The sequence below is a fragment of the Embiotoca jacksoni genome, unplaced genomic scaffold (assembly GCF_022577435.1).
Source record: "Embiotoca jacksoni isolate LCO1_2020_lvr unplaced genomic scaffold, fEmbJac1.0.p SCAF_16, whole genome shotgun sequence".
NCBI lineage: Eukaryota > Metazoa > Chordata > Actinopteri > Embiotocidae > Embiotoca > Embiotoca jacksoni.
In genome coordinates, this window is record NW_027185296.1 from 1,080,943 (window position 1) to 1,092,831 (window position 11,889).

The 11,889-nt window shown below is 39.4% G+C and overlaps 1 protein-coding gene across 1 annotated transcript in view; it reads right to left on the reverse strand.

The window, feature by feature from the left end:
• ddr2a (discoidin domain receptor tyrosine kinase 2a) overlaps positions 1-10,940 on the reverse strand; it is a 29,268-nt gene extending 18,328 nt beyond the window's left edge. Inside the window, exon 1 of the mRNA XM_069150088.1 lies at positions 10,838-10,940. The gene's annotated coding sequence lies outside the window, so the exon portion shown is untranslated. The remainder of the gene's footprint in view (positions 1-10,837) is intronic.
• Positions 10,941-11,889: the final 949 nt, after the last annotated feature.

Consider the following 11,889-nt stretch of genomic DNA (forward strand, 5'->3'; position numbering starts at 1 on the left):
AGCTTCACCTTATGGAGAGGTAGTGGGGATTAGCTTTGAGCTACGCTTGAAAAAGCGCAGTCTAGAGGAATAGAGGGTGAGACACATTTAACAACAGACGCCTGGACAACAATGCAAGTTTTAGATGTCCTAAATGGCCACCACACCAGGAAACACCACCTAATTTAGATAACAACGTGGCCTGTCCTCCGGTAAGTGCAGGTAAGTTGTCTGTCATCCACTGACTGCATTGCATGAAAGTCTGATGAAGCCACTGCAGGGACTTTTAAGGACTTTAAAAGATGGATGTTTTTTTGTTTTTTTTGCAACATCACTGCCACAACACAGTCCAAATCATTCACTCTTATATCACAGCCAACCAGTATTTAAACTCTCCACACATTACTTTATGATATAACTGCAAATGTTTAGATAATGAAAAACATAGTTATGAAAAGCCAACTTTGTGTAGCTTTCAAAATGTAGTAAACGGCTCGGACATCTGAGTTTAAAAAGTCAGCTGGTCTGCATCAGCTTTGAGAAACTATGTTATTGGAAAATTAAATCCTGAAGAAACCACCATTGATCTTGAGAAAATAATCTGAAACTTCATAGGTCTTCTAAAAACACTTATAAACTGTGTCTGTACTTAGTTTTTTCCACAAAATTACAGCTGCAAATATGAGATCCAAGCTATTGTTGATGTTCATATGATGTGAGTTCAGTTGAGTGTACAGATATTTTCAACACAGGAATTTCAATGGCTGGCTTTAAATGAGGAAATGGATTTCCTGTGTGTCACTCGTAATACTGTTGCATCCTTTGGTTCCAGCTGTGTTCTCAATACCTGTATGAAGAGAACAGCTGTTCTTCCATATCTGGGCTCCGCCATAGTAACATTGGATCAGTCAACAGTGCCACAGCTATACAGGCACAGGTTCACAGCCATGGAAAGTTCTCTATGCTCTCCTATTACAGGAACACAGCAGGAAAAATGTATTCATGTCCTATCTCGGTTTCCTGTTCCAGGATATTTTTTCACTTTCACCGATATGTTTCAAACTTTTAAGGGAGAAACTCCTGAAAAACATTGTCAAATCAGATGATGGATTAAATTATAACATCACTTTGTATACAAAAGATAATTAGCTGTAAACTATGCTTTATTCTGACATGAAAACCAAGCATTAATGGTGAAAGAAAGATTTGGGGAATAGAGGCACCAGCTGCACAAACCCTCCAGTGGTGAATTTATTCTCATAGCTCCTGAGAGACAGACCAGAAAAAATATAGAAGATTTAGGTCACATAGACAGAGATACACAGTAGGTTTGACCTCTTGTAATTCAGCTTAGTGGCGCATCCATTGAATAAGTAATTCTGCAAAGGTTTTAGAAATTCTCTAACCGAGGTGAAATAATGGAAATCCTGTCTCCTTCCAGGCACAGTATGTCTGCCATGTTTACTGCTAATTAAACAGTCTTTCAGCAGCGACCAGCAGACCCCAGCACACAGAGTTTAGTTTGGATGTCACTGGTCTGAGGTAAAGTCTGCGCTCTACTGTAACCATGGCGCCCAGGTAAACTGGCTCCACCATTGAGGAGCACTTAGCTCACACTTTGCAAAATGACAAACCAATACATGGATGCCAATAAAGTCAGGAACACTGAGAGTGAGGAGGTGTAGATGGAAGCAGCAGAGAGGTGTCAGGATAACGGAGGAGTAAAGATGACCTACGGGCCTTTAGGTAGAGGTTTTCCAAACCAGAAAAGCAACATTAAATTTTTCTTTAAAGTAATTTTCACTACAGTATTGACAAGACAAATTTAGGGTAAAGAAAGTGAGTTTTATGCTGGTTTTAATCTTGTGGTTTAAGAATGAAGTCTAGAGGCCTCACTTTGGGATAACAGGTTGCAGTGAGACTAACATTGTATTACTGATTGTTGTGGCCTAACTGGACCTAAATAGTGACAGAACATAGCATTGTCATGTTGAGCTTATCATGTTGATGAGGGCATTTTGTGTGGCTGTAGGGTCAAGTTTAAAATTCAACTTGTCGTGAAAAAAAATCTAATGTGGCTCTGATCTCCTATCTTTCTAAGCAGCAAACCTTCATGGAAGTCTGTATCAGCACACAGCCCACATTTATGAAAATAATCCTCCGACACTTTTAAAAGCTTTCAGAACAGGAACGAAAAATAAACTCGGGCAGAAAGTGCATAAAGTAATTTAAAAAAACGGCCTTTTAAAGTAGAGTAGCATGTATGGCACATTTCGATGTGTCCCGAGGAACATTTCTCATCAAACATAAATCTAAGTGTGCGATGAGAGGGCACAGGAAAGAATAAGAGGGGAGAAAGAAAAGGACATGACTTCACCAGTTTGTAAATGCAGAGAATGACAAGAGACATAACAAAGTGCTGCTTGAGTTTCAGGTCCCACCTTCTCTGAGTTATAAGTTAAAAAAATGTCCAGGCAATAACTCAAAGGAAAATTGGCCTCATATACTGTATTTCTAGTCCAAAAGTCTCCTCTGTCCCTCAGTGAATTATGTTTGACCATCAGTGGGTTGAGAAGGCCCCCAAGCACAGCCCTCTTTATGATTTTATATGCACCCAAACACAATATCAGTTTATTATCTAACATTACAGAGACAGTGTGTTTTCTTTAGGAAACATCAGTGAAAACTGAGATCACAGTGCAGTCACCCATCATGGTTTCTTGTCATTTTTGAAACATTATAAAATCATAAAATGAGCTTGTGTTTCACTGCTTTCAAAAGGACCCTAAATTTGTTTTTGTTTTGTCTTTTTTCTTTCACTAATTCCACATTATTCAAGTGTTACATTTACATAGACATTCCCTGTGCAGGAAACTGTGACCACAAGGGGCCGGTCAGTTGAGACTGAGGCTCCCATATTCAGACGGCGCAGAGCAAAAAGTCCATCTCCCAGTAAGCAATCCCTTTGTGGTGAAAGGAATAGTTTGACATCGTGGGAACTGTTATCTCGCCCTCCTGTCAAGACCAAGATGAGAAGATTTATGCCCCACTCTCATACTTGTGTTTTAAATCTGAAGCTACAGCCAACAGCTGGTTGGCTTATCTTAGCATAAAGACTGGAAGCAGAGGGGAAAGAGCTAGCTTCGCTCCGTCAAGTAGTAAAAACAATATCCCCCTAGCTCTAATTTAAGGTGTAAAAACACAGCAGCATATGTTTTGTTTTTTGTTTTACACTTCTGATTTTGTAGATTAAACAGATCATATATCTAATTCCCTATGTTTTGAGTCTTCATGCTATGCTAAGCTAAGCAGATGCTATCAGTAACTTCATACTGCAGATAATAGAGGGAAGGGAGTGTGTGTGCATTTGTGTGTGTGTGTGTGTGTGTGTGTGTGTGTGTGTGTGTGTGTGTGTGTGTGTGTGTGTCCTGCATCAATAAGGGATTCTTACTTTTCTGTATCTGAAAATCTTTCCATAATTAACAGTATGTTACAGACATTTACACAAACTTTCTCACCAGGGATCAAATATGAAAACAAAACCATATGTGGTGGTTATTGAATGTGGTGGTATATGACTGTATCTACTGTACCAGTGGGAGTTATGGCATGTGAATTGACATTCATCACAATATCTAACATGTCAGCTTTCCATTTAGAATAACATCTGTGTCCAGATATATTCATAGATATATTGAGACTAAGGCACCCATTCAGACGGGACATACATAAAGTATGACAGAAAGAACAACCTCTGATCACTTTGACTGCACCTTTGTTCAAAAACACAGTTTATCATAGACACCAAGGGCTGATAGGCGGCGAGCAGAGTTTATTGTATCAACTCGGAGCGGAACGTTCCTGAATGGAACGACTATTTACTTGAGTTTCTGTTTCTGGGGGGAGAGTGGAGGGAGGGAGGGGGTCTGTGTACCATAAATATCAGATCCCTCTTGGCTAGTTCAGGAAGTGGTGAAGGACAGATACTCCCCTCAGCAACCCACTGACAGAAACACACTCACACCGTACTGATATTTTTGAATCAGAAAGACAACTTAAATACGTTGAAGATGCACTGAGTTTCCAAATTCACAGGAATAACTGACCATTTCAGCCAGCATATGAGGACTTCACACACGGACCCCCACCTTTACTAATCTCATATCCCTTAAAACTCAGTAGGATCTCATCACCAAGTCTTCCTGCAGAACACACAATGCTAAAAAAACAGCGATTTTATTTTGTTTTCCCAGGCTTTCTTGCTTGTGTAAATAATTTGATTTTCATGGGCGTGTTGGGTTTAGCGCACAGAGCAACGTTGGTGCACCACCAGATCCTGCAGCATGGGAAAGCCTGTAAAAGTCAACACACAGGTTTACTTGGCTCAGCTCCCTGCCTCTGTCTCTCTCACATACACAAACAGTGTCAACAGTTGGGGTTTTACATGAGCCCTTGCAGGAGAGGAAGCAAGCAGTGGAGGCTCGCAGGGTTGAGACAGACTTAAAAACTTCATCATCAAGCCATCAAAAACTGTCCCGGGTCTGGTGATATCAGGCTCCGGACAGAAGAGGAGGACAAAGGAGAAAATGTCTGCCAGCTACTTATAAATGACATCTTCTCTCATTATAATTCAAACACCGAAAAACAACCCATCATTTCTGTCAAACATTTTGAATTCATGTTGATTCAAATGTAAGATATAGCTACTTTCACAAAGTACAACAGCAATGTGACAGATTCATCTCCAAAATTAACACGTTATGAATATTTTATAAAAATATTTGATATTGGATTCTTGCTTTTTCATCGACCCACAATTTACTGGTGGCAACAATTGTGTTGGCAGCTGTAATTTAACAGTGGTATGATAGATGACTGCCACATATGACCATAGATGATAATTTGCATTTAGCTAAATCTCATTACCTCAAACCAGAAATCCTGACAGTTTTTGATCATAACATTCAGACTTTCAGTTTAAATTAAAATGGGAAATTTCTTGACATTAAAGTATAATCAGATCTTTAACTATGGATTCATGGGTGGTAACACCTAATCTGCTCAGAAGGCAAAATATCATGCCACATGTTCTGCAGGTTTTGCTTAATTTACGTCCATCTACTATAACAATGATAAAGTATGATTCATTTTATCTTGTGAAAGATTATTCGCTATATTGTAAGGAACCTTAAAGGAGTATTTAAAATAATGGTCATGTTTGTTTGTCTAGATTGGTATCTATTGAATTGACAGATTTTTCCCTCTTTTTGTTTTGTATGTATGTGTTCATGCTGGTGCAGCAGTGTAGATTAAAACCTGTTCAAATATTATAGTTTCGGTTGAGGCAAATGGCTGCCCACCTCTGAGCCTGGTTCTGACTGAGGTTTCTCTTCTTGTTAAAAGGAAATATTTTCCTCCCAGTTGTTACTCACATGGGAATTGTTGAATGGTTTGGTTCCTCTCTATAATGTTGTAAGGACTTATCTAAATGAAGTGCCCTGAAATAATTTGTGTTGTGATTTGGCGCTGTATAAATAAAATAAAACTGAGTTGAATTGAATTGAATTGAATTGAATTGAATTGAATTGAATTGAATTGAATTGAATTGAATTGAATTGAATTGAATTGAATTGAATTGAATTAAATTTAATTAAATTGAAATTAATTGAATTGAATTGAATTACGTGTCTGCTTTGTTGTCTCAAAATGAAAAAAAATAAGATGGAACAAAAAGGAATCATGCTCAGACGTTTAAAGCACACTGCATATATGAGGGTGTGTATGTGTGTGTGCTTATGTGCGCTGTTGGTGTCGAGCCTGATTACTATGCAGTGTGCCCGTATGCTATGCGCCATGACCATGCACATGTGTTTTCTATTATATCCTCCCGTTTCCCCCTTAGGGCGGTAATATAGCATCACTGATATTTTATTTTTATGGGAAAGCATGAAATCCGAATCACATTTCCCAATCAGACCCAGGTGGAGCCGTGTAAACACACAGCAGTAAAACCAGTAGATGAGGAGCACGGGCGTGCATGGATGAGGGCCTACACGCCTACACACACACACACACACATACACACACACACACACACACACACACACACACACACACACACACACACACACACACACACACACACATATATACATGTAATTACATTTTCTTGACTGGAGGAAAAAACTCCACAGAAAACAATTCTCTATTGTTTGAGTTTTTTCAGTCTGCATGCTTATTGTAGGATATCTTCCACCACGTATGCACATGCAATGATATACAGGGCAGAATTTGAACGTTGCTCCATGACACTGAATAAAAAACAAGTTTCTGCTTCGTAAGCAATAGTTTTACAGTAAAAACCAACAGCTGAAAAGCTAAAGTTCTGTACTGCCTCACAGACTACAGTGCAAACGGCTTCCTCTGCTGAATCTCTTCCCTGTCAGGTCCTGCTGTATTGAAACTTTCCAAAAAAAAATTTAAAAGGAGCTCATTGGTCAAAGACATGGTTGGGATTCTGTCCTAACTCTATTTGCTGATATTGGGGCTTCAGGGATACACATTAATGACTTACTATGTAATAAAGCAAAGTTTAAGGTTGACTTTTGTCTTTTACACTGTATCTGCTTAGACAGGCTCCAGCAGGAGCACACCTGCTGTTGCATGCCATGGTGCCATTAGAGATTTTTAGTTGCCTGAGGACATGAGCTCTGCAAGCCAGGGCACAGGTGCTTGTAAAAAGGCTACCAGCTGATGTTTAGAAACAATAAGGGAGACAGAAAGTGAAAAACTGCAGGAGAGACTGTAGAGACCTTGCCTAATGTGTAGAGACCTGCCTAATGTGTAAACACCCACAGACAGATGGAACGCTGAGTTTTATGTGCAAAGTCCACCAAAATATTTCAGCGAAGGGTCAAACTGTTCATTGTGAATATGGTGCATTGACAGGGGCTGTTTATTATGTAAGGAGAGAAGCCTGAAATCTTTAACTGGAGATCCATTTTGATTGAATATCCAGGCCCTGAACTTTACAGCTACACTGTCAGATTGGAAAAACAGTGGCACATGCCAAGAAACTCTTTTTTTTCCCTCTGCTAAAGCAGAGGTCCATCCACTCTGCATGCTGCTTAAATCAAAAGCATTTATGCATTGAAGCTGTTCAACCACGACAAAAGGAGCTGCCTGAAAGTAAAACATAAACGCATGTAATGATTTAACAAAAATCTGCATCAATTGCATCTTAAGTTCCTAAATTACAATCACTAACTTTCATTAAGGATTGCAGATTTTAACACTCCCTAAACTAAAGCTCAGTCCCATCAAAGGCTCACCAGATAAATCTGAGGGTTCAACAAAGGTCTCAAAGTTTGTATTCATTTAGTGGACACGTCTCTATTGCTTTCCCTTCCAGTTGAGATGATTGTATTTAATAGCTTATTGCATTATCTTCCTGTAAAATAACCTGAAAACTAACTTTTAAAAAAGCTGCAAGATGAATATAAAGAGGGAAAAATTATTTACTGTATAATATACAGTATTTGCCCCTCAAAATTGCAATAGTGAGTTGCCACTGCTGGACTCACAGATGATCATTTATACCCAGCAGCAGCCTGCAACGAGTCATGAGTTTCTTTTGATATTGAAAATATGACCTCAGTTCGTCCATGACAGTCTGTAATTATGGAAGACGAGGGACCTCAGAGACAGCGAGGTGGATAATGAGCATCCGACAAACAGACAAACAAAAGGAGACTGCCACATGTAAACAGGAGAAGGACTGAGGAAAAAAAAAAAACAAAAAAAAAAAACACCAAGGCCACATGTGCAAACCAAGAGGAGGATTAAGTTACTGACTACTGTGTGTTAAATGAGCATCTATATTTTGACTTTTAGGATTTGTATGCGTCTACAATAAAACAGCAGATCATCTTCTATCTGGATCAAATCACAAAACTTCAATTAAAGTCAGTGATTTTTCCACAGCAGAAATTAAACATCTGTAAAGTTTCCTGACACGAGAGCAAATTCACCTCGAGGTCTTGGAAGTGGACCTCACGTCAGAGAAAGACAAGTAATTCAAACTCAGAAAAAGAGGGACAAATGCAGACTTCTTTCGGGTACGTGTAACGTAATCCGCCTCAAACGGTAGGTGATGAGTGGGGTGCTGGTTTGGGCAGGGTTGAAGTTCAAGCATGTGCAGGATGCAAAGTCAACAGCGCAGTATTTTAGGCCTGATGTTCCCTGAAATGGCACTATTTATACCAAATTATAGCGTGCACCTCAGCTGGCGAGCACATAGCTGGTTTCCTCTTTGCCAGAAGCATTGATTTGAAAACACTTCCAATCAAACAACGTCAAGTGTCGAGTTACAGCTAAGCTAAGCATCGGGTGCCTCCAGAGCAGTGTTTTGAATGTGGGGTTGAAATTACAGCCTTTGCTGTGGTGTGTGATTAGGGTCTGTATGTGAAGATGTCAGTCAGCCTCAGAGCTCTGGAGAGAAGGTTTGTTAATTGAAACGACATGTCAGAAAGATTCAGTGATAATAACACACTCCTAATGTTGCTCCTTTCAGTGTGTGTGTGTGTATGTGTGTGTGTGTGTGTGTGTGTGTGTGTGTGTGTGTGCGTGCGCCTGTATGTACATATGTGTGCCTCAAATAGATAATGGAGTCATTGCATGGGATCAAATCCAACTGTCGGAGCAAATGAAAGAAATATGAATCTATTATCCACTCTCCCTGATACCCACTGCAAACATTTCATATATTCCCCTGTCATAAGCAATAACTCATCCATTCTGCTTTGATAAAGAACTAATTTACCCTGATAAAGATGGTTTCCTATTTACACATCCAGCCCAGCAAAGACACAACAAAGAGGACTTAAAGGAAAAATCCACACCCACATGCTCTTATGCTGTCATAAATCCTCAGTTTGCGCTGATCAGTGTGTTCCTGGACTTAATTTGAAGTTGTGAAACGTCTCCTTTTGTTTTCCACAGCTTTCTTTTTCTACTTGTGCTTCTATTACTTCTTTGTTCTTCACTGCACAGACAAAGTGCATGAACTTGGGTGGAGGGGGGAGAAGCTACGACAGGGAAAAAAAAAAAAGCTACAGCCCTCAGATTTCCTTCTTAAAAATCACAATGTGTCACGGCCATGTGCTGCATTTTGCTGTACGAAACTGCTGTTTTTCTATCACCTGGGATCTTCATGAAAGTATTGAACATAACTTTGAATATTCAACATCAATAACATACAGAAGTGCATAGCAGACCAAAAAAAGCACTTAAAAGTAAAGTTTCCCCTTAAATGCCATTTTAAAAAAAGACATTTTTTTATCTGAAATAATATTTTTTCCCCTTTTTTTTTTACTGATCAAGTCACAAAGATGCATCATCACACTTCAATAGATCAAAAAATGCCAGCTGTTACGTAGGTACACTGAGAAACAGGTAAATAATCATATCGGAAAGGCAGGAAATAAAACGTTTTGAGTATTCTTCTATGCCAGTAACATCAACTCTCTGTCAATTAAACATATTGCCTCTTTATTTCTACATGTGTTATCAAAAGAATGAGCAGCTGGTATCATTTGCATCAAGGCCGTATTACTGAAAACAAAAAGCATCCGTGTTTACGGATATAAAAGCCATCCACTGAGTCACACATACACACACAGCCACCAATAGTAACCCAGGATCAGCTTGACCTTCCTGTAACAATTATTCTATTGATCAGAGCCACCTCTCCTAAGTGTGCTGTTGACCGTGCAGGTTGTGGAGCGACATGGTTCAAATGTCAAAGCCGTGAGCTCATACATATCTTCAACTCTTCAGCCAGGTAGAAAAGAGTCCTCTGTGTGAACATCTATCACCCACATACCACAGGAGGATACCGACATACCACCTACCTAACACTTATATAACACTGAAGAACATACACATGACCTCCTTGACACAAAGGCAGGAAATATAGTCGAGGGACTGAAATCTTTTTCAAAAGCTTCAATATTTCAGCGCTTCATCAGGTGACCACAGAGAGAACTGAAGCAGCCATAAACAAGTCAGTCGTTCAACTTTTCCAAAACATTTTTCAGACAACCAGGCCACAATAAAGCAAACTAAAATAGGGGTGAGCTTCACGCAAGACAGTCAAATTGGAGGCACATCATTTTTACATTAGTTATGCTGCTTTGGTTGCTTGTAAAAAAAAAGAATAGTCTGTGCCATTAACAACAACAGAAAGGGATTTGTATGATGTAGTAAATGCCTTTCCAACAAACTTCAGAATTAAGTCAAGACACTGCACACAATATTTGTTATAGAGGAGAGGGAATTTTATGCATGTTGTACAGAATAAAAAAAGTGATTGTTTAACAGCTGGAGAGACCTGCGTCCCCTGGAGTTTACAAAGACCAGTTTCTATCATTTCCATTCTTGTCTTCAGCGCTGATTGTTATTTTAAGTGAAATGGTGTTTAAAAGAAGGAATAAGCCTTTAATCACATTTGAACTGAACCAGAGCGGTCAAACTAATGGCTGCTGTTGAAAACAGCTGCATCTGCAGCAGAGCAGAGAGGAGAGTTTGAATCTGGTACTGCATCGCTCTGCTCTGCTCTGCTCTGCTCTGCTGTCCACTCTTCCCGTCTGCCATGCAAACAGCAGCCACTTCACACAAAAGGTACACAGAGTTCAAATATGCAACCAGCGCTTCCAGAGTAAGACAATTCAACATAAATGCTCTCTCACAGGCTTTAAAAAAAAAAGTGATCAGAGTCTGGAGTTTTAAGAGTCCAAACAAAGACAAGGAAAGGATGAAGGGTTAAAGGTGAAAAGAGTCAAAGAAAAGGATGACGTACTTGTATAATGTTCTTTTCCTTTCAGACCATTTGTTCACAGATGGGTTTAGATTATTCCACTGAGAGTCTGGTTGTTACAATCCGAGCCCTTCTCTCTCCTCTCTCTCTCTCGCCAGCTCGCTCTCTGTCCGTCAGTTCACCAGGACTCACTGGGCTGATGTAAGACACCCCTGCACATAGGAAAAAGGGAGGGAGAGAGGAGGGAGATGGGGAGAGAGGGGGAGGCAGAAAAAACCTTCACATTCTGTGGATTCTTGGGAGTGTGCCAAAGTCCCAGAATTCCACATGCCACACATAAGGTTTCAATTAAGGCTGAATCCAAAGCTCAATCAGAAAACTTTCTTCCTCCTGAAAAGAGCCTTTCTTTTGACAGCTACCGGCTGAAGCGGTTATAATCGAAGGCAAGGAGTCATTTTATAACAAATGTACGGAGCTTAAAAAGTTCATTTCTTCAAAATTTGACTATAAAGATACATTTAAAGTTCAAAAACTGTGCTACAAATACAGAAAAAGATCCTTTTTGTAAATTAGACTTAGTGGCGCTAACAAAGCAGTTCATCGCAGCCCTAATGGTCAAAACAGATCCATGAAAAGTGTGAGTCAAGTGTCATGGAGAGGTTGTCTTCTAATGATGTGATGCACTGTGTGTTTTGCTGATGATGAGGCCAGAACCGTTTGACCGGGGAAATTCAATGTTTCTTAGAAATATCAGTTTCATTCATAACGCATTGTGTCTTCAGGTTTTTCTGACATTTTTTTTTTATGTGCTAAGCAGCCTACAGTGTCTCCTGATGAGGAAACTTTACTTACCTGCAGTGAAGTGACACTATGATGGAATCTATAAGAGAAAGAGGATTTAACGGATTTTCATAGTACTCTCATGATGACATTCTCAGTCTGTAGTGGAAAGTAGCAAAGTATATTTATTCAAGTACTGCACACAAGTACAGTTTTGAGGTACTTGTATTTACTTGAGTATTTCCTTTTTTATACTTCCACGCCACTACATTTATTTGACAGCTTTAGTTGCTTTGAAGATTTGACAAAATAGA